The 22872-nt window shown below is 43.0% G+C and overlaps 1 protein-coding gene across 3 annotated transcripts in view; it reads left to right on the forward strand.

Annotated features, from left to right (window-relative positions):
* Positions 1-22872, forward strand: part of inpp4b (inositol polyphosphate-4-phosphatase type II B) — a 175035-nt gene that overhangs the window by 65703 nt on the left and 86460 nt on the right. The gene's annotated exons all lie outside the window — the stretch shown is intronic.

Genomic DNA, 22872 nt, shown 5'->3' on the forward strand with positions numbered 1-22872 from the left:
TGTACATGCACAAAGAGGGACAGAAGTGTACTGTACACAGCTGCACGTAAAGAACATCACGCGCACACACATACATTATGTGTACGTAAAAGATGTGAGTTAGTGAGTCGCTTTCCCATATAACAAATGTCCTATTATTATTTCTTCCCGGTTGTTGTTGTCACCGTCCATTTGTCCTGAGCTCAGCCTGCTCAGTCTCTCTCTCTCTCGCTGTACTTTTTCTCTGCTCTTCTGCTTATCTCTAAACCTTTATACACTCAGTAGGAGAGGCACCCTTTGACCCAGTTCTACAGTACAGTTTGAGATTTGATTTTGATATGAACGTGTGTGTGTGTGTGTGTGTGTGTGTGTGTGTGTGTGTGTGTGTGTGTGTGTGTGTGTGTGTGTGTGTGTGCGTGCGTGCGCGCATGCACGTGCATTTTGAGATTTGACATGGTGAGGCTGCTGCACTATCACAGAGCAGTGCCTCTGCTGCCTGGCTTCACAGCTTATTCCTCCATTCCCTTTGGTTAGGGCCTCTCTATTTTGTCCCAGCAGTAATAGCTTAGCCGGCTATCATGATAATAGCAGTTTCCCTCCCACCCCACAGCCCTCACTAGAGCCCTGTCGCGGCTGCCTGCCACCCTCATCCAACTCTTCCTCACACCTGTATCAACCTGTGACTGACGTTTGGCCTGACCCAAAAGCCTAAAGATCAACCAGCTCATCCAGTTAAGTACTGTACTACAGAAGTGTGTGTTTGTGTGTTCACTTCTGGCAGGAAGTGTCTGACTTGCCTGGGGAATTCTAAAATCAGAGTCTCCTCCTCATCATGACATGGCACAGCGCGTCTGGGTAGTGTAGACTCTACACACGGTGGGGTATATGAGTCCTGCTCGCTGCACTAGTGCCTCCTCTGGTTGGTCGGGCCACCTGTTTGGGTTGGGAGGGGAACTGGGGGGGGATTAGCATGATCCTCCCACGCGCTACGCCCTGCCGGTGAAACTCCTCGCTCTCAGGTGAAAAGAAGCAGCTGGCGACTTCACATGTTTTGGAGGGAGCATGTGCTAGTCTACGGTCTACGGCTCTCTTCCCAGATCAGCAAAGGGGGTGGAACAACGACCGGGACAGCAGGGGGAATTGGCCAAGTACAATTGGGGAGAAAATGGGAGAAAAATCCAGAAAAAAATAAGATAAAAAAGCAATGCCAGACGTGTGTTAAGACATCAACTTTTTTGTGTGTGCACTGTGTGCACGTCTGTGTCCACACTGCATCTTAAAACACAAACAGTCTGACTAATTACACTATTCCATGGAGTCCTCTGCCTTTCCCTCCCCAGCGACAGTTGCACGCCACATTCACACATATCTCACCACTTCTCTCTGTGCAGTCGTTAGCGGCTCAATTTAAACCAGAGGAGCCAACAAATATTTAGTTATGAATAATGAAATAAGCAGGATAATTACAGAACAAATAAAGGCCTTTATTCATGGCTGTTTCTCTTTACAGTATGCGTGTAGCAGTGAACAGAGGAAACACATGTCGAGTGTTTAGGGGAGACTGTCGGACTCTTTAGGCCATGTCAGCGGAGCGTACGGCGGGTGGGGAAATGTTTATCTGTAGTTTGCACATGGGGAGGACTCTTCTGGAGTGTGTGTGTGTGTGTGTGTGTGTGTGTATTTGTGTGCGATGTGCGTGCGCGTGCATGTGAGGAATTATCCAATAAAATGCTTTTAATGCAGCTGGAATGGCTTTACACTCACATGACCATGCATGACCATAGTCAGTGCATTTGCTGCACATACAGTATATGCTAATACTAGCACACACACACACACACACACACACACACACACACATACACACGTATTGGTACAGACATAGAGAAAGGGAGAGAAACTCACTCAATTGGGCTGAAATAAATGCACATATGGCCTCCGCATTCCCCCCCGCCACCACTATGGGAAGTGCTTTTCCGCACTGTTCTTCTGCATAATCTCAGAGATCCCCCAGGCGATAAGGCTCATGGGCAGAATATGGAAATAACTAACTCGGCCAGTGCTGCACCACGGAATCAAAATATAAGTCTGAGAGAAATTAAAATAATGGAAACATTCCATTGACAACCTGCCTTAATTACCTGGCATGGGTAATCAGTTCTCCAATAGACCTATAGCACAAAACATTGGGGATAAGCCCAAGCACGGTGTAGAGCCTAACATCCCTATGCAGCAATGTAATAGAGCTATGGTAAGAGCCACTGTGTTAGACTGGCTCAATCATTCACCAGGTTCTTCCTATAGCTCATCTCTTTGTAAAATCGCATATGAGGCGAGGAAATGGGAAATGGAGATGTGGTGTGTGTTGGGAGCCAAAGATGGAGGAGAGAGATTTAATAAATGTGGCCAGACGTGGCTGAGGCGTGCTAGGGGCACATCTCATGCCAAGTCCTTGTCTAAGTGATGAGAGGATGATAATGAGGACAAAATGGAGGCAGCAAGTGGGGAAGAGAGGAGGGCTGTAAGATAACGTCTCGGAGGTTCCTGTTTGGGTGGGTGTTTTTTTCTGTCACCCCCCCTCCTTAGGGATGAAATTGTGGCGTTCCATCATTCATGCCCCCTGCTGGGGCGGTGTAACGGAGAGCAATGCAATCTTTCCTCTTACTCCATCTCCAATATGAGCACCAGAGAAGGTGAGGTCATGCATAATATCCTGTCTGCCCTGCCATTTCATATCCTCAGCGATGCAATTTGAAGTCCATCGTATCTAGGGGGGGGCAATATATGGCTTTAAATATTCAAATATTTGTATTTCTTGCAGTATACATATATTTGCCACCAAGTGGGTCTTTGAGTGGAGATGTCACTTACGAGATGAGATACTGTGTAGATGGGGCTCCTCGTGTATTTCCAACTTTCCTCTTTCCCCACTTCTGCTTTGGGCTTAAAGCAGAATGGATCTAGATTGACTGATGTCATTAAGAGATCGTTTCTACCTGGACCTTATTTTCCTAGTTTCTGACATCATGATGATTGGCTGTGTTCAAAATGTCATCATCACTTGGGGTTTGACGAGCTTCAGTTAAGGGAATGCTGCTGTCCAAGACACACACAGGGCCAACAGTTAACAAAAAGTGATTACAATTCATTCTTTCTGTGTCTTATTTTGTTATACTTAGCTATTTGTGCTTTATTATTTGCATATAAACTTGCTAAAATTGCGCACGCGCGCACACACACACGCACGCACGCACACACACACACACACACACACACACACACACACACACACACACACACACACACACACATTCCATCAACACAGTAACTGTAACAGTAACTCTGCAGCTAACCATGTCAATCATCACATTATTTCAGTTATAATAGTTAGCTATGCAGTTAGTTATGAAAGCAACGACGGCAGATATTTCTCGCTCGCTGTTCTTCGGTGTGGTTGATTGTATTACTGTGAATATAACTGATAATTTGGGTATTTAATATCTTATACTGCTTATTTGGGTGGATTCCCTGCTATGTTTACCGTTTGTGCAGATTTGCACATTTGCTAACCATTCTCATTATGCTTGCCAGAATGTCTTTCAAGTAAATTCAAAGTGAATACGGAGAAACTGAATTTCAAACAAGTAAATACAATTTCACTTAAAAAAAAGTCCTTAAAGGAACACTCCGTCCATTTTCAACCAGCTTTGTATCATTAGAACATCAGTAGTATATCAGAAAACTGTAAACGGTTTTGAAGTCTGTCATTTAATTTGACAGTTATTGAGTGTTAAAGTGTGGACCAGTGACATCACTGGTCCACACTAACTCAAATTAATAACTCATTAACTCAAACCAACTCTCAATAACTGTCAAACTATTCATCATTCATCTAGTTTGACAGTTATTGAGAGTTGATTTGAGTTAATGAGTTATTAATTTGAGTTAGTGTTGACCAGTGATGTCACTGGTCCACACTTTAACACTCAATAACTGTTAAATTAAATGACAGACTTCAAAACCGTTTACAGTTTTCTGATAAACTACTGATGTTCTAATGATACAAAGCTGGTTGAAAATGGGCGGAGTGTTCCTTTAAGATTGCTGGCACAATCATGGAGCACAATTTTAAGAAAGACAAATTCATTGCACACAGTGTAATTCAAGTTGTGGCAGAAGGTTCAGCCCATAATAATGACAGTATATTTGTGATAAACTGTATCAAGGGTGAAATAAGAAGGCTTGCATAGCCTTCTCTATATGCAAGGAGTGAATTCAACTTTCCTTAAGCTGAGCCAGCTGTATTTTTGTTTTGATGTCCAATTCCACTAACCTTGGGAGATCTCAAGAGACGCTAGCTCTGTGCTGTTTACAGTCGCTAAGCAAACATGACCAACTTGCGTGTAAGGGACTTGTGTCTGTCCGCTCATGCATACTCTGCATCCACTGTGACATGCAGCCCACATTAGCATAACAAGGAGCTCATGTTGACTCACAGTGTTGACACAGTTTGGAGTTACAGTAGTGATGAGCTAGCTGCACTGCAGAGATATACTGTACTGTTACAATGTTGTTGACACAGTTTGGTGTTACAGTAATGATGAGTTATGCCTACCCCACACTACAGGATTTTCAAATCCTTGAAGATTATAAAAATCTTGAGACCCCACACACTACAGGACAGAGAGAGCCGATTTTTTAACATTTCAATCTTGGGACACACACACAATCGCGTCTGTTCAAACGCAACCCCACACACTAGAAGATTATGCTGAAGATTCACCTTGGAAGCAGCCAGCAGGGCTCGACGTTAACTTTTAAAATGCCTATTCAGTGTGCGCACCGGGTGTAGTGTCATTTCGTTTTCTAAACAAATTTTATTTTTTGTTTTTATAATGCATTTGCACTGAAAGGATTTGTTTAACTAATATTTGCGCGGACAGCCGCGTCCATTCGGGGTGTAGGCCTACTGTGCACGGCCAGGCGAAAACCGTCTGCACAGGTGTCTTGTGGAGGGGCGCGTCTGCTGATTTGACTCACTTTTCCGTGCGGACACTCGCCGTTGTGGGAAGCTGAGACCTAAGCGCTTGTTGTAGGCTACATGCTTTGCAGTATAGCATTTAGTTTTCCGTCCCATTCAAAGACGCACGGGTATTTCACCTCGATGACAATTTCCTCGTTCTTTGTTTCTGTGCGGGGCTGCGAGCGGACGCGGACCAGATTATTTTGCGCAAAACTGTAATGGAAACGCAGCTACTACTGGCTCTCTACTCAAGATGCAATCGCCTGTCGGGTTGTAAATATCTAACATGTTAGATATGCCCGATTCAGAATCGGGAAGAGGCAGTCTTCCCGATTGTGAATCTTTGAACCCCACACACTACAGGATCATTTGGGAAGATTATCTGCCCGACGCGCTTCAAATCGGGAGCACCCCCGAGAAAATCGGGAGGGGGGAATCTTGGCCATAATCTTGCAAATTATCCTGTAGTGTGGGGTAGGCATTAGCTGCACTGTACTCTTACAATGTTGCATTTCTGATGAGGCTATGTGTCCAAGGAAGTTGGGATGTGGCCACAGCGTTGTCACCGCTGACGCAGGCACACACACACACACACACACACACACACACACACACACACACACGCACAAGTTCACGCACGCACACACACACACACACACACACACACACACACACACACACACACACACACACACACACACACACACACACACACGCACAAGTTCACACACACACACACACACACACACACACACACACACACACACACACACACACACACGCACAAGTTCACACACACACACACACACACACACACACACACACACACACACACACACACGCACAAGTTCACACACGCACGCACACACACACACACACACACACACACACACACGCACAAGTTCACACACACACACACACACACACACACACACACACACACACACACAGACACACACACAGACCACACCACAGAGGCTTGTAGTTATATTCGCAAATATCAAATAGCTTCCATGTTATGATAGTGAGAATGTTATTATAATGAGAAAGTTTTGACAGGGTGACGGTAGATTGGTGAAGTCCAAACTGGCAATGAGATTTAACTTTAAGGTTAAATGTTTCTTGCCCGCGTTCTACAATGTTAAATTGCCTCATGACACCTACAGTATATTAATAATAATAATAATAATAATAATAATAATTGATTGGATAATGATTTATATAGCACCTTTCTACAGTAGATACTCAAAGCGCTTCACAAAACAGAGGAGGGAGGGGGAGGGAACTCACCCCACCACCACTGATGTGTAGCACCCACCTGGGTGATGCACGGCAGCCAGTTTTGTGCCAGAATGCTCACCACACAGTAGCTATCAGAGTAGAGAGAGAGAGAGAGAGAGAGAGAGAGACGAGAGAGAGACGAGAGAGAGAGAGAGAGAGAGAGAGAGAGAGAGGGAGTATCCTCAACAGTACAGAAAATAAATTTCCTGCCTGAATTTCCTAAAGTTGTGGCTTGTTGGCACTTCTCGTTTAAGTCAAGGAAAAGAAGGAGCGCAGAGGTTCTGTTATTCCATTACTCGCAATGACATTCCTATATTGTTCCATCTGAGTCACCGCTGATGGTAACTGTATAGTGAGACACAACACTTTGCAGAACCTCATGCCTTACACCTGGAGAGGGAGCCCATGCAGAATGCTATCAGTCTTGTCGATGCCAATGACCTGTATCATCAACACAGCTCTTCAATCCTTCATTCGCTAAGATGTGATCTGTGCTGCACGCCATAACCTGATTTAAAAGGCTAGTTGTGATAGCAGAGTTATGGCTGACCTTTTCTCCAAAGTGACTTTGGCTGCTGAGACCTGCTCTGAGATTCATCTGGTTGTTATGAGATGATCAACGTCCCAGAAACTCTGCATGCTGCTCAATATCAGGGGGGGGAATCCTTTTCACAAAGTGTAGAAAAAATATAATTCTATCTCTCTCTCTCTCTCTCTCTCTCTCTCTCTCTCTCTCTCTCTCTCTCTCCTTGTGTCGTTGTGACATGTTTTTATAGCATTCCTGCACTTGAATACTATGCACATTAAATTTGGAGCATCTGTCATGACAAATAAAAAGTGTTATACTACTTCTGTGCTTTTGTGAAAATAGTTTTCTTCCTAATATTTGCAGTGTGCAGATTATTTGGGACATCGGGGGCAGCGGTGGCTCAGGATGTACAGCAGGCCGTCCACTAATTAGTTCTGTAGTTCGATCCCCGGCTCCTCCGGTCCGCATGTCGAAGTGTCCTCGGGCAAGATACTGAACTCCAAATTGCTCCCGATGGCTGCGCCAGCACCCTGCGTGGTAGCTTGCCGCCATCAGGGTGTGAGTGTGTGAATGGGTGAATGTAGGCATAGTTGTAAAGTGCTTAGAGCTGTCGGTAGACTAGAAAAGCGCTAAATGCAGTCCATTTACCATTGTGTTTGTTATCAATACACCTGCAGGTCCGTTGTCATGTATGTATCCTCTGAGCAAGTGCTCTTAGAATAAGAGCTAGCCATGAGATTCAAAGCATACACTCTCTCTCTATCTTTGTCTGATTCAAACACACATGCATGCAGGTGCACACACACACACACACACACACACACACACACACACACACACACACACACACACACGCAGATTAGACAGACAGACGAATAAGCTGTTTTGATTATTAAAGTTGAACTAGCAGTTGCTGAAGTCTACCTTATCATATTTTTCTTTTGAAGACTGGAGCATCAAATCTAAAGATCTGTCCTGAAATAACATTTCCTACAGCCCCACTTATTTATTATTTCACAAGAAAATGCTCTCTCTCTCTCTCTCTCTCTCTCTCTCTCTCTCTCTGTGTCTCTCTCTCTCTCTCTCTCTCTCTCTCTCTCTCTCTCTCTCTCTCTCTGTGTCTCTAAACTAAGAAATTGTTGCTGTGGGAAGATCACTATTAGATCACTACTGTATCTATAATAGGACTACTACATGTATATGGCAGTTGCCAGGGTGCAGCATCACTAAGGATAGAAGATTATAGAAGAAAAGGTCAAGACCTTGCAACTCTGTTCCCTACTCATCAGTGTTCTTGAGAAACAGGGTCTCAACTTCTTTCCTCACCACTCTTTGGCTGCGGTCCAATTGTCTTTTTTGTTTTGATTGTTTTTTTTCCGCTTAGGAAGGTTCCTAACTGTGTGACGTGACCTGGACGTACTGAAGTGGCAGGCATAAGTGCAGTTGGAATTCTCTAAACGCCAAGGAGCTTCTGACTCAACTCAGGCTTTAGGATACACTGGACCAGCCTTTACACATCCTTTATGAACGGAAAAGCGGTAATGCCGTCCCACAATTCATCGCGGGCTTGATTACCTTGCTAACACGGAAAAAAAAAAAATCTCAGCACCCAGGCAACGAAATTCAAAAATGGATTTTACCATTGAAATCAGCGTGACTTGTACTGAACAGTCAGTCAGCAAGTGTTTCAGTCACTCTGTGGCGTTTTGAGCCCGGTGAAGCCCAGTGTAGCCCTAAGTAGGCTACCTAGCCTAGTGTAAGTGCACTCGGATTCTCACAGCGGTTGTCTTTTCCTAACCCTTCATGAATTCTCCTTGTCATCTTTCCTTGACACGACGTTTTCCATCGAGGTCAAGGAAAAGTGGTTAGGAATAGGAGTTAGAATCTTGTTTTTTTTTTTTTTTTTCTCAATTCGAATCCAGCCTTTCTCTCTTTGCTTCCTTCCCTCCATCCCTAGAAGATCCCTATGGATTCAGGGTTCCGCTGTATGTGTTAACCTAGATCCCTGTCTGCTTCTGTGCAGACATTCGCTCACCCACCCCATCAGTCTAAGTCTTACTCTGTGCGTGCGAGCGTACGTGTGCTTGTGCCCGTGCGTGGCTGTGGCCGCGGGTGAGGGAAGGTGTGGGCGCGCAGGCGTGCACAAACCCTCTGCAGATCCATGGCTTTCCTGCCGCATCCTCATTCAATTCCCCTGCCAGTGAGAGTCAATGGAGCGCAGAGCACCTATCATTTACTGCCTGTACCTGTGTCAAACAAGCCAATGCAATCACAAATAGTAGTAACTTTAGCTCTCACACTCAATCTCTTTTACCGTAGCTCATGCACACACATTCTCTCTCTCTCTCTCTCTCGCAAACACCCCCCCCCCCAGACACACACACACACACACACACACACACACACACACACACACACACACACACACACACACACACACACACACACACACACACACACACACACACACACAGTGTTGTTTGCATGCAGCATCCCCTTCCATCCACTAATGATAGCAGTATGGGGACACAGATAAAGGCTTGTTAGCGCTTCCTCCCCAGAGGTCGCTAATGAAACCCGCCATTCCTTAAGGCCTGGTTCTATTAGGTCTCCTAGGACCTTAGCATAGATCACCCTGACACAGTCCCCTTGCAGCTTTCCAGGTAACAGTTTAGTAATGATGTAGCGAGGAACAATCACACGCCACACAGAGCAAGGGATTGCTATCTCTCTCTCTCTCTCTCTCTCTCTCTCTACGGCTCTCTGTCTTTCTTTCTTTTCCCCCTATCTCCGTTTGTGAAGGCATGTTGGTGTCATAGGTTCCTCACTGCAGTTGTCTCTAATGTAGATGTCCCGTGCTTTGATGATCACTGCACCCCCAAGGTCACAAGAGGCAGACAGCATCAAGACACTATTGTCTTTGCATAACACAATAGCAGCCATTTGTGTGCACATAACCTACATACATGCATGCACATCGTGATGCACGCTCAGGCCCCCAGAGCCCCCAGTGTTTGCATATAGCTGCTATGGCCTTTCATGCCTGTCAAAGTGAACGACTCTGATCTAGTGAGTCAATCCTTTGCAAGTCCGAAGTCGATAGTTCTGACTCGGTATTCCCGAATTCTGGTATTCCCGAATTGTGGTATTCCCGACTTCTGATCCAAATGCATCCCAGTGCATCTGTTCGGGAAAACATGGACGCCCACAGCAAACTGATGTTTGAAGAGCACACTTTAAAAGAGATGGGTTGACGGACATGACCTCTATTATACGGATGGAGAGACTTAGGTTCCTGAGGACCAATTCAAAAATTCAACTATGTGGGACCTGTTTCTAGCCTACCCCAATGAGGTTAGGGGCGACGGGTGACTGGCCTGGCTGGTTTCTCATGGACCCCTTGCGCGGGATCCCATGCACAACATCTCTTACAAGCACATACGCATCTTATGCGGCTGGTAGCACCACTTTGTAATATTGAATGTTGATAACTATGTATGTTTTCTGATTTATTTTCTCCCCCCCCCCCCCCGTGTCTGAGCCTGTTTGTCTTGTTCATATATCGTTCTGGAAAGATGTAAAATAAAATATTGGGGTAAGATAAGACTTCTATCAAGCACAAATCAACTTAATGAAAATGGCAACTTAGTTGTAACAGCACTTTTGATGTTTCACAAAACAAACACTACATAAAGTAAACATTTCTTGAAAAGTTAATTATGCTTACTGATCACCCTGTGCGCCGCCAAATTGCTGTGAAGTCACGTGTGCTTATATCAGTGAATCTTACAGTAGATGGATCTTGCCTGAGATTCCGACTTGAATGACCGTTCCATTGCACTTTTTCGTGTTGGAGGTCGGTTTTTTCTGAGTTGAGTACAATGGATTGCAACATACCTAGCCAAAATATGGAAGGAGGTGATGAACCTTTTTAACCTAATTAAAAGTGGTACAGTTTTTGGCTTCTTTATAAAGTATATCTTAAATAACCAGTGCCAAATTAGGCTAGATTGGAGGGGAGGAACATTGAGATGAAGAGAATAATGATAATGGCACAGAGGGAGGAGTGTGATCCTGTGTGATTTCTTGTCATCATGACTTGATCTAAATTAAAAAAGCAAATGGATATGAAAACAAACAATCTTTGTTTTCCTGAACGAGGAATGGTAAAAGCTGTAAAAGTTATAATTCACATATTTCAGTAGAAGCATTGTTATAAATACAATGGAGCAAGCAGTCTTCTATTTCTTCTATCATCCTAATTTAAAAAAAGTATTTGTTATTTTTCATATATTTATACGGTAATTTCAATCAATAAAACGGGCACATTCTTTATTTTTATTATGTAAGTAATGAAATGGCATTATTTTTAATTAAAAAAAAGTAACAGAAATTGACATACAAAATGAAATGGATTTGAAATGTGGTAATAAAAATAGACGTTTTGCTTTACTCTCATGCTAGGCATGCAATTACAGTCTTTGTCATTTGTGTGTATGAAAAAGAAAAGAAAAGAATCTTTCTTTCACCTGGTGCCATGCTTCAAACACAATCCAACTTTTAGAGTGCCGTAATTGTGCCAGCCTCATTTGCACAACAGGTATGGGTAAATCAGGCGCAGGATTGGATTCAGCTGCCTGTGCGTTTCTTCTGAGGGGGGAATGCTTTACGCCCTTTATAGTGGAACCAGGCCACAGAGTTTAATTGGCTTCACCTCAGGTTTTCATCAAGCCAAAGTCTTCCGCCTACTCACTAGGGCTGCACAATTAATCGTATTTTCATCGTCATCGCAATATGAACATGCGCAATAAACACATCGCAAAGACTGCCTGAAATGCAATGAATAACAAAAGTGGTTTTATTTACATGCGTCATGCATTCCCACTCAGCATCTGATCATTTTGTCTTGTATTGTAAATCCAGCATACACCTTTCCCTTGCAACAGTGCGCTCCGCCCCTCTGCCAAAGCCCAAACACGCTGTGTGTAGTTTCAGCTAGAGTCAGTGTGTATTTCATTTCTTTACTCAGTGGACATAGGCTGTGTTTGGGGTCTATATTAGCATTATTAAAGCACAAAGACATAGGAACTGTATAGCTAATATGCATACTTTAATATTTGTTTATTTATCGCAATAGTCGATTAATAGCAAAAGTCGTATCGTCATCGCTATATTGAACAATGTTATCGCACATCGCAGATTTTCCTCATATCGTGCAGGCCTACTACTCACTACTGAAAATACACAATTTAACACATCTCACTACTGAAAATACACAATTTAACACATCTCACTACTGAAAATACACAATTTAACACTCACTACTGAAAATACACAATTTAAGACACAATTTCAACAGCGAAACATGTTTTTTTCATCAACAGCAGCACAGAGCCCTCCCACCTCCTTCCAATAAGTGCATGCTGGTCAGAATTAGTTGTTGTCTATATATTGTTGGTGGACTTCTTTTTCAAGAACAATTACGGCACAAAAGCCATCTGTTTCACACAGACAAAATGAGGCTCTGTTTTGTCAGCTGTTCTGCAGTTGGTGAAAAATAATTATGATTCCTTAGTGTCTGTGAAGGGGTCATCTACTCTCTCTCTCTCTCTCTCTCTATCTTTCTGAATCATTATACTTGTAAGAGGCAATGTTTATTTTCCCTGATGTTTTTTCTTATGCGTATGACATAATTATTTTTTACTATTTGTTTTGTTTAGGCAATTTTTTGCACTGCATCTTGGGTAATGTTTGCATGCTCTCAGTGTATTGGAAGGAAGACTAGTGTACTACTGTATGCTGGCGGTAAATACCTAAGAAGAGTCATGACCCCTACCACTTACAGTCTTGATAATGTGGTATTCATTGAGTGATTGGTGATGAAGGTCATCCTCTGGCGATATGCTCTGCCTCGCACCACAGCACCACCTGCCCTCTCTCGTTCAACTGTCATCTCCACCCACACTCATTCAATTGTCATTGATCTGCACTTAGTTTTTCAATGACTTCACACGGAGTCTAAGCCAGCCATCTAAGTCAGTACCATATGCACACGTGTAAATGAAACCACACACACACACACACACACACACACACACACACACACACACACACACACACACACACACACACACACACACACACACACACACACACACACACACACACACACACACACACACACCCCTTTTGATCCTCTTAGCCTAACTCCAATTCAGTCTGGGCACTGTGGAATTGAATAAGCCATGCATTGAATTTGGCTTTTTTCTTTACAGGATTCTTATTCTCCAGGGTGCTGTGATAGTAGTGAGAACAGGTGTGCGAGGCACATAGAGCGCGCAGAATATTTGAACAGATTGCAGGCAGAGTAACAAAGATATATTCAAGGTGGATCTGTGTGTGTGTGTGTGTGTGTGTGTGCGTGCGCGCGCGCACGTGTGTGAGTGCGTTTGAGAACGATACAGAGAGTGTGTGGGTGCATGCGTGTACAAATCTATGCATGCCTGTTTTTGAGTGTGTGTGAGTCATTGACCCTTAGTGCTCGCACTGTTACAGTTCATACGGTATGTACTGTATCTGGCTTTTAATCTGGCTCTAATTAATTGGCAAATAACGACTCTGGGATATATTCATAAATGAACGCCCTGCTCCCTAGCATCAAATAAGCTTGTCTCTTTGTAGGGTTTCTGTCGGGCGGCTTATCTGCTTCTACGGAAGTGACAACTTCACCTAAAGTTTAGGTGAAGTTGTCACTTCCGTAGAACCACAGCATGTGGTTTAGGTCCTAAACCACATGCTATGTATGGACTTATTGTCCTCTCTAGTAAATGATGCAGACATAATGACAATTAAAACACCATGGATTCAGCATACAGTATACTGTGATAATGCCACATTCCAACATGCGATGGTGGTGTTTTGAGACCTTGAAAATATATATAGTATGAGAGCAATTTATTAGTTTATCTTTTTCCCCATGACCATAATATACATATTTAAATTAGATTTTAAGATTAAAATATAACTGTATTTGACAGACAATATTTGTGCATTTCAGCTGATAAATCCTGCCTCTGCATTGCTTGACTGCAGTAATTCAAAAATTGACATGACATTGACAATTGACAACATCCTCCTGCTTCCTGTCTCACTCTACTCTATTCACCTTATGTAGCCACGCCCATTTGACCCGGTTGTGTGGTTGTGTGATGACTTCCGGCAAAAAGAAAAAGAAAATGGCTGGCTGCTCCAATATCATCTAACTCTGAATTAACTAATAATTTAGCCAATTGTATGTAACATACCAAATAAAAGCAAACGGCAATGTCTAAGAACGCAACGCCATGTAACTGACGACAAACTGTGACTTTCTTGACATGCAAAGTTATGTTTTAAATTGACAAAATTAGCGTTGGCACCCCGTAGCACAATTCAAACGGGATCAAAAAAGTAACCTTATTCTCCGTCCACCACCATTCATATTTTTCGCAGCGCTGGTACAGGGAGAAATAAATGCGGATGGATTTTTGTGAGTGGTTAATAAATAAACACTCTGGGTGTTCTTTTGCAACCTAGCTTCTTCTATGACAAGAGCTTATGGCAAGCTGTTCCTGTTGCTGGTTAAGCATGAACATAAAGCTAAATGTAGTGTGGAGACAGTTCCCGTCATGTAAAAATGTCTGTTTGATAGATGCACTGGAACAAATACATTGATCTTGTGCAAGTCCAAATTTCTGTATCTTGCCCCAACTGTATTACACCAGACAGAAACTGATTTTTATCTTGCAAGATTTAATCAGCTTGTATTGATTTAAAGTTTGATCTGCCTGCTCCACCCCCTGAGCGTAAAATGTCATGAACATGCCACTAACAAAAGAAACACTATAAACACAGCCACTCAAACCCCCGTGTGCTCTTGAGAGTGCTTAACACATGACCTTTCAAGTGCTCACATTTTACCCTCAACCACTTCCTCTCTTAAATGGTGAATAATTTCTTGGGGGAAGAGGGGGGGGGGTGAGAGGGGGGGGGGGGTGAGCTAGTCACACTCAAAACTGACCTAGTTTCAATTCCACTCACAGATTTTACTGAAGTGTAATTTAAGCTACTTAGGGTGTTGGCATGAATTTTACATTACGACTAATTTATATTTTTTTGTGGAAGTCTTTTTTTCCCCCTTCATCAAGAGGAATATGAGAGCAGGCCAGTTTTTCTTTGGGAATATACTGGAAGCGCTCCAGACAAGCGGGAGTGTGTGTTCAGCTCCTGAGCTTCCTGACTGACTGGATGAACAATGCATGCAGTGTTGTCACATCGATTGACTCAGACCTTCAGTTCCAAAATGGGCTTTATTGGCGAGTCACATACACATACACATGTAGCAAATCATACACATGTAGCAAATCATACAGATACACATGTAGCAAATCATACACATGTAGCAAATCATACACATACACATGTAGCAAATCATACACATGTAGCAAATCATACACATACACATGTAGCAAATCATACACATGTAGCAAATCATACACATACACATGTAGCAAATCATACACATGTAGCAAATCATACACATACACATGTAGCAAATCATACACATGTAGCAAATCATACACATACACATGTAGCAAATCATACACATGTAGCAAATCATACACATACACATGTAGCAAATCATACACATGTAGCAAATCATACACATACACATGTAGCAAATCATACACATGTAGCAAATCATACACATACACATGTAGCAAATCGCATTAATTCCCAATGAACGCCGGTGCCCACAGTGTGACTTCAACATAACAGCCCTGTGTCGCAACATCTGTCCTCAGTGAGTACTAGCCAGCGCTATATTTAGCCCAGCCGTCCAGCTTTATATAGGTCAAGAATCCCAGCTACATTTGCACAGCTAGACTTATAGACTTTAGCGTTCTTGTTGTCTGCGTCCGCTCGTGGCAATTAGTTTTGTCTGGCCACTCCCACTCCAGATGCAGTGCCTTCGCGTTAAGGTGTCCTGAAGGACCCTTAAACTCGCTCCACTGTGGGCAAAATCCGGAGCAAAAAGCAAAATAGTTCTTTCATGCCCCGCTGTGTATTTTTAGCTGCCTACAGTAAAAGCTAAAGCCCTTGTGAGGGGAAGCCACTGGTGTTTTGCTACATTTCTGTGGCTTCCAGGTGTTTTTCTCTGTGAGGGTTCCCACAGAGAAAAGTGCCTGACTACCACAGAAGTGTAGCTACTTTGAAGTTTTTTGATTAACTTTCCACACCACGGACTCTAATTTCATTTTTTGGCAGCCCTTGAAAAGTCGGTAGCCTCCTCTTGCCCTTACGGTGTAAATCTTTATTTGCTTCACTAAACAGCAGAAAGTGGGCATTTCCTCTCCCAATCTGTTGTCATTTTCCTTTTGACTGTCCTGAACTTGCCAAGAAGTTGTTAGCATGCTCATTCCCCTTTAGATCTATTGTACCATATGTCCCTTACAGCCTTTTTCTGCTTCTTAACCCACTGTGCACATAGCAAGAAGCACTCCTGTGTGGTTTTATTTTAAGTAGTGGGCCATGTATTTTAGACCTAGGCATTTATAGTCGCACTGAAATGAAAAATGACTTTTTAGCTCAATTTAACTCAATCTTTGCACATTGCATGTATACTCTTGTATTTTTATGTCAAAGTCTCATTAGTTTTACTTTGTTGAAAACAGAAAATCTTTAGTGGTGACTTAATTGTGTACCAGGGGCCATATAGTACATAGCAATTCCAACATGTAAAACCTTTTTAAAAATGTTTTCTAACAATCCCATCCCTTCCATCATAACTTACTACTATCATTATGTCCCGCCCCCATATCCTGTTTCAACACATAAAATGGCAAACCTACATACTGTATGTATGTATCCATATATGTAGGCCTACTGTATGTACTGTATGTATGTATGTATGTATGTACAGTATGTATGTACATTATGTATGTATGTATGTATGTATGTATGCATGTATGTATGTACAGTATGTATGTATCTACAGTATGTATGTATGTATGTATGTATGTATGTATGTACAGTATGTATGTATCTACAGTATGTATGTATGTATGTATGTATGTATGTACAGTATGTATGTACATTATGTATGTATGTATGTATGTATGTATGTATGCATGTATGTATGTACAGTATGTATGTATCTACAGTATGTATGTATGTATGTATGTATGTATGTATGTATGTCTCTCTGTTGCATTTTCCTCAGACACCGTCGGCCTGACAGCATTCATATTTGGCACGGGTAACGGCAGAGGGCCCAAGCAGATGGTGGCAGGGCCGGATTTCTGAATTAGGTCATTATGGCCGATTAAATGGCCAAAACATCCAATTAGTTATAGCACTACCCACAGCATCCAGCAGGTGGCACACACACACACACACACACACACACACACACACACACACACACACACACACACACACACACACACACACATACACATACACACACACACACACACACACACACACACACACACACACACACACACACACACACACACACAGACAGGCAGACAGACTGACAGTGATTGCATGCTCCAATTCATAGCTTTCAAGGGGCGTTACGTGCTGCCGGGAACGCCCACCTGGCGGTCAAAAAAAAAACTTGCCAGCCGTGTCGACTAGTTTCTCACGCTGTGTTTGTTCAGCCAAAATGCCGGATACCTGTTGTGCTATCGGTTGCACTAACCGACGAGGAGACACGCCTGGCTTGTGCTTTTACAGAATCCCGTCGGAGAAAGAAAACTCAGACAGGAGGAGGTTGTGGATTTGTGCGATTAGACGTGGTTCAGTCGCTGGGGAGGGCAAATGGCTTTTTTTCTACCATCAAAGTACACACGTTTTTGCGGCCAACATTTCATCAAAGGTAAGCTCAAGTAACGTTAACAGGGTATTTTAATCATTATTGTAACGTTACTTGAGCTTACCTTTGATGAAATGTTGGCCGCAAAGACGTGTGTACAAACGGCTGAACAAACACAGCGTGAGAAACTAGTCGACTCGGCTCGCAGCGGAATGAACAAGTTTTTTTTTTACCGTCAGGTGGGCGTTGCCGGCAGCACGTAACGCCCCTTGAAAGCTATGAATAGGTATCAGCAATTAGTGATAGCACTACCCACAGCATCTAGCAGGTGGCACACACAGACACACACACAGACAGACAGTGATTGCATGCTCCAACGGGTATCAGAATATATCGGCAATCATATCGGTATCGGCCGATGTTAGTCATTTTTTAACATATCGGTATCGGTCCGATGTTGCAATGTTAATATCGGTTATCGGTATCAACCAAATTCTTCACATTAAGATGAAATAATGCAGTAAATCTATGATTTATGGGCTTTTACAAATGTTTTTGAAATAAAGAAATGCATTACGTTTTCAAATTCAGTGTGTTCAATGTGTTTTTCAGTATGTACAAAATTTTATTATCATAGAAATGTGTTTTTATACAGATCATATCGACATCGGTAAATATCGGTTATCGGCCAAAACGGCAATGTTAGTATCGGTTATCGGCATCGGCCAAAATTTTCATATCGGTGCATCCCTAAGAACTAGTCACATTAACGTAGCAAGATGCTCTCAAATTGCGGTTTCATTGTGACTTGAATGTATTCCTCCTGCAAACAAACCAGCCAACTGCTCTGAATTGCCCGCAGGCCATACTTTTGTATATAAGTCTAAAGGCTATAGAGGGTATGCATGTGATGTCACAGAGGCAGAAGTCACTGTGGGGTCACGCCCACTGAGTCACAGCAAGACTGAGCTTGAATGCAGTAATCAGCCTAGATAACTGACACCTGCTGCTCAGGGAGGAACTTGACACTCATTTTGACACTCATTCCCGATTGAGGGGGCGTGTTCCAGTGGGTGTGCATACCCTCTATAATAGTGCATCTCTTCCTAACTGCCACCAAACAAGAAAAAACCTTCTGTATCTGCCACCTTACCACCAAGCAAGCAAGTAATACTAATGATACCGGCAATTGTAAAATAACAACTCAGCTGCTGGATGTGATTCCTCAGGCCATGCAAACTTTTTCCTGCTCGCTAACTGTGGCATTTCTACTTGGTATGGCCATGTTTTCTTCAAAACTTCTTCTTGACAGTAACTTAAATTTGCCATTAAATGGACCGACTCTCCCCTTCCATTATAAGCTACAGTAAGGTTAGCAAAGTTTTTTCCTGAGGGAGCCTGAGGTTTGTTAGCCGCAGCACCGGCAGGGAAAGCTTTCCTTGCCCTGATGGTTTGCTGCTTCTTCCTTCTCCACTTGAATAGTCCGTACTGACCTTGACCACATATTGAATACACTTATCCTGATGTAAGGGTTCCCACTTCCCACATCTCTGTGGATTACAAACTGCAACTTGACACTTTTATTGCGCTATGGGTGCTGGTTATATTGATTGTTTTAGAGAGAACATTTCACCAGCTGCTGGGTATTACTGCACTGAATTTGGCTGTTGTCATGTTTTGGACAGCTAGTGCAATTAAATGTTCTCTGGCCACATTTGGATTTTGACGTTTTCCTGCTTATGTTTTTATCCCAGCATTAAAATTGATTAAGGCAACACTTGGGGTGTCTTGGGTATACAAATGGGCGAACATAATAATGCAACTAATTGCAATTTGTTAGTTAATTTCTAGCACATTGGCAGAAAGCAGGCAAGGATCCAACTTAGCATAAACAGGTATGTTTTGGCTCATCTAATGAAAAAGAAATCGGCATTATGTTCTATAAATGTACCTGTGAAGAGAAAATGCTGTTATCCCTGTTTGTATTCAGCAGAAGATGCGTTTGACACTGAGATCATTTTATTTATAGAGATACTTTATAGACAGTTGCTGCATAGTTTATCCATTGCTCATATGTCAAAAGCAACTAAGACCAGGGGTGAAATGTCTAAAACTCTGTGTATATTTAGGTGTAGAAATCTGTGTAGCTCTAAATAAAATGTCATTAAAATTCTCACTTCCATGATCCTTTAGTCACATCACACTAGTCAGACTCAGAAGACTGCGTACAGTATGCATGGTGTGAGAGAAGTGTACCGCTATGCACATCACGGCCCATGGCTTTTTATCAACTCTGAAACCTGTGTGGAAAGCGGTGCAGCACACTTTGCGTGTGTGTACACATGGTTTATACATTTGGCCCTAGCATGGTCCGGCATGTTTATCTGAACCAAATAACCTTCCCCACATGGAAGAATGTTTGTAAACTGCAAGTGAGGCCTTCGAAAACAAATCGCTTGTTAAATGCAAGGCATCCTACCTATCCAGGTGGGATGGCCAACCCCTCATAAACCAGCCATACAGCACGTCACAACAACATCACGTGACGTCTCTGAGGAAGACTGCAGGAAGCAGCAGTCGAAACTGTCAGGTATGACAAAAAACAGTCTTTCCATAAGAAAACGTAATAGTTAATAATGGATAGACGAAATGAACCTGTTTGGATTAAATGCAAGGCACTTCCCTGATACCTAATTATTTTTTGAATTGTGCCAAATTCACAGCAGACGTTTTAAGCACATTACTTTTGTCACTTTAACAAAGCTGCCTGATTAAGTGTTGTCATAAAAGAGATCCTGGGCCAATTAGATTCACGGAGAGATGGGCTCGCAGGCAAAGAGTAATCTTCAGGCTTGTTTCCATGCCAGCTCTAACAGACGCAAAGAGAGGGATGAGAAGGAGTGGGAGGGGGGGGTGGGGTAGTGGGAGACGAGCTTCTTTTTCGTCCAAAGACCACATCAGAACCTTCAAAGTTACATTGAGGTCAATCACTGCACATGCTAATAAATTGTAGCTTGCAGAGGTTCTGTAAACGTCTCTGCCATTTTGTGTGTTTGTGTTGATCGGATATTATTTATAAACCAACATTGAGCCAATGCACAACACTTCTGCACACTGGAATGAGCTGCAGAAGAGCTCTTGAAATGATAACATGTGCCATAAAAAAAATCAGCCAACATTTTGATTTCAAAGATTTGGCTTTGAACAGGTGCCGAGATTTAATTGCATTGGTTGTGGAAAAAGAAGAAGAAAAAAGTGCACAACATCTATCTCCAGCTCTCAAAGGCACAAATCAATTATCTTAAAGTGATTCTTACAAAGCTCTGTCTGTTCAAGTGGGGAGTTTCATTAGCGGATTGAGGCAGTGCAATCTAAAGAGTAGAGGGCCACTGTAACCCCGAAGGTTTGCCTTGTAGGGACTAACACTAAATGTGACGCATGTTAATCTGCTTTGCCTCCATTATGTGTGGGCCCCTGTCGGTACATGCTGTTTGTTCAAAGTCAGGGTGACTTTCTCTCTCTGTGCTCAGTCCTCTGTAGAGAGAGAGAGAGAGAGAGAGAGAGAGAGAGAGATGATGGGGATGAGGGATGAGGGAACACAGGGAGATGAGGAGCGGAGTAAACATTGAGACAGGTGTCTGGCAAGGGACAGTGATTCGATTTATAAACCAACCAATGTTATTTTCCCTGCTTGGGGACCTGCTGTAAGACATTAAGCACTAAGTTAAGCTCCCAGTGTCCCACTGCAGAGCCTCTTTTTCTTCCATCTCCTTCCTTGCGATCCCCATCCTCCCTCTGCTGAATTTCCTCAGACTCCTGTCTTCTTCCTCCTCCTCAGCAGCTACAGTATTTTCTCCCCTCTCCTCTTCTCCCTGGGGCGCCATCGCTCTCTCTCCGTCATGCCTGAGCCCGAACGACCAAGATGAATTGGCCTTGAAAGCTTCCCCTCTCCTTCCATCACCATTCCTCCATTTTCCTCTTCCTCGGTCAGCGTTGTCATCCTCCCCCCCGCTTCCTCTCTCCGTGGACCGTTGGCTGGTGCAGTAACATCCAATATTTTCTCCAGCTGGAGTGGAACTGAGCGCGTTAGGGATGGGTCTGTCTAGGTGATCAGACTTGCCCAGGGATCATTACTCTTCATTGTGGGAGTGTCTGTCTTTCTGCCAATACTATAGATTTTCCATCAGCTCCTTAATCATAGTCCCATGATTGGAAAAGTGATTGGTGGGCCTCCGTGATATAAAAACTCTATATCTATTTTGTGTCTGTCAGGACACACAGCCTGGATTATTAGACGCCCATTTGGACAATTACACTGTACAGTCCCTCGTTCTCCTCCGACAACTCCCCACTGTAGCTGGCTATACCTTGTTCTGCATTCACAGTGTTCTGCTAATTGTGCCACGCAAACTCACCAGTGTCTAGTATCAAGCCTCTATATCCTGGTTCCACTTTCTGTCAATAAACACCTATACAATAATACAATACAATTACACAAGCTGTACAAGGCTGGTGCAGGGCCGCATGGAGCTGGTGAGGAGGCCAGAGGAAAAGAGACTTTAACAACAGACTCGATTCCACAGATATATGAAGAAACGAATATACAGAGATCGTACAGTATTTAAATATACGTATTTGAAATACATATTTTAATTACTTTTTTGAGTAATGTGGTCATTTGTATTTGACCTGAAAATGTAATTTGTATCCATTTTTGTGTGTAGAAGTTTTGTATTTAAAATACCCCCCTCCCCCTTTTCCCAGTTGTAATGTAGCTTAAGCCTAAATGAAATGGGGATTTCAATATTTAGATTTCCTTACACCCAATATACACCAGATGCTTTATGGCTGCGTTGTGGATCCGGTAAAACTGCCGGATCAGACTCTCGCCCAGATGACAGCAATACATGCAGTATGGAAGAACTACGCACCTGTTTTATTTTTGTCGGATCCCGCATGTGTCTGACAGATGACATGAGTGTGGTGGGTCTGTTCGCAGCCGTACCGCAGCCGTACCACATCTTTTCCGGAGCTGGTTGACATTAGCCCTTACGTTTAGAGATGCAGCCCTATTTTGACTGTTCCTATGGACATGTATCACATGATTTGCTTGATGCATGTGCCAGCTGGGAGTGACTACATGAGTCAAAATTAGCTGTACTCAAAAGCAACTAAAAACAAACAGAAAGACAGTTAAAC

Source organism: Poromitra crassiceps (assembly GCF_964638095.1).
Source record: "Poromitra crassiceps genome assembly, chromosome: 19".
NCBI classification, from domain to species: domain Eukaryota; kingdom Metazoa; phylum Chordata; class Actinopteri; order Beryciformes; family Melamphaidae; genus Poromitra; species Poromitra crassiceps.